Source organism: Leucoraja erinacea, chromosome 3, assembly GCF_028641065.1.
Source record: "Leucoraja erinacea ecotype New England chromosome 3, Leri_hhj_1, whole genome shotgun sequence".
Taxonomy (NCBI): domain Eukaryota; kingdom Metazoa; phylum Chordata; class Chondrichthyes; order Rajiformes; family Rajidae; genus Leucoraja; species Leucoraja erinaceus.
This window is the reverse complement of record NC_073379.1, coordinates 15,618,119-15,619,798: the sequence shown is the minus strand read 5'-3', so window position 1 is coordinate 15,619,798 and position 1,680 is coordinate 15,618,119. Positions and strand designations below refer to the sequence as shown.

Sequence of the window (1,680 nt, the reverse complement as noted above, 5' to 3'; positions counted from 1 at the left end):
AGATCTCTAGGGTCCCGCACGGGGTACCCATGTGGGGCTTAACTGCTGCCCACTTGTCTTTTGTTCTGCGGACCCCTCTTGCAGGTCAGCCCAGAACTGACCCACAGTGCTCCCCTCTGATGGGGTAGAAGCATTGTGCAGCCCTCAAAGAGGTACTGCTGTGGGTTTATCACGTTGGAGCAAGGCTCCATACACCGCTTCTTCCCGCTCCAGCGCTCTCGGGCGCTGGTTGCCGGCGGTTATGCAAAGTCGGACCCTTCTGAGTCCACTACCTTGTTTGATTTGTGTCTAGCCTTACCGCTCGGCCGCATGGATCTGGCCGGTGCGGGGCCGACATCGGGCACAGCTGATCCCACTACGGTTGATCCAAGTGCCGCTGGCTGCTGCTGGCTGCCCGCTGTTCCACGGTCCTCCTTCTCCAGCTTTGTCCTTCCTTCCGTGGAGTGGATATGGCCGGTGTGGAGGACATCTGGCACAGCTGATTCCATCTATTCCTTTAACCCGGCTCCAACGCTCTCAGCGCTCCTGGCTGCTCCTTTATCTCAGACCCCTGGGACCGACCCCCGTACTGACGGTACTGGTCCCTTGCGGCCGTTGCAGCCAGTCAACCCCACTCTAATGCCCTCAATTCTGGGCACTCCTACTTATATGGTCCTTAGATAAGGGACATATAAGATATTAAAACTGATAATAACAGCTACTATAGTTGATCTTAGCCAAAAGGCCCAAGAAGCGATATCTGTAACTAAAAAACCCGCTGGGACCGACCCTGGTACTCACATTACTGGTCCCTTGCGGTAGTTTGCAGCCAGTCAACTGCACTGCAAAGTCCTTGGCCTCGGCGCTGGCCGTTAGTGCTGCTGCCAAGAAATGAATTTTCCCATCGTGCTGGAGCGAAGTTGGGCACAGGTGTTTTCCCTCTCCGGGAATCGATGTGCCCATGCTGCTCCTGCCGCTGCCGGCTGCCGCTGCTGCTGCTGCTCCTGCCGCTGCCGCTGCTCCTGCCGCTGCCGGCTGCCGCTGCTGCTGCCGCTGCCGCTGCCGGCTGCCATTACTGCTCTCCTGCCGGCTGCCTGCACTCCGCGGTTCTCCCGCCGGCATTCTGCAGCTTACATGGACCCGGTCCATGTCTGCACCTAAAGGGTAAGTGGAAGGAAACGCAGAGTCTCTTACCTGCTGTTCCCGACTTTTCATTCTCCCGCTGGTGAACGTCGTTCCCTGCGTGTCGGTTTCGAGCCGCTCGGACCGACCCCGGTGTTCACGGGCCTGGTCCTTCGTGGCAGATCCGCAGCCGGTAAAATCCGGCTGTTCCTAGGGACCCCTTGGACCAACCCCGGTGCTTACCTTTTGAAGAAGGTTTTCGGCCCGAACGTCCCCAGTTCCTTAGCTCCATTAGTGCCGCTGCACTCGCTGAGCGTTTCCAGCCCTGCTGTGTACCCCGGGTACTTACAGCGCTGGTCCGTGCTCTCTGTCCTGCTGCCTCCGCGCTGGCCGCTAGCGACTGCTCCCAAGCCAGTCTCGCTTGAGACTGGCATACGGGACCTCTTTGCTTTGCTTCCCGCCCGGCCGAGAAGTGAATTTTGCCGGTGCGGGAGCGAAGTCGGGCACAGGTTTTTCCCCTCCAGGGAAACTCGTGCTGTTGCTGCTGCCGGCTGCTCGCACTCCACGGGTCTCCCCGCC

General features: G+C 59.3%; 1 pseudogene; it reads right to left on the bottom strand.

The window, feature by feature from the left end:
• Positions 1-632: 632 nt before the first annotated feature.
• Positions 633-737, bottom strand: LOC129695970 (U2 spliceosomal RNA; annotated as a pseudogene).
• Between the last annotated feature and the right edge of the window lie 943 nt (positions 738-1,680).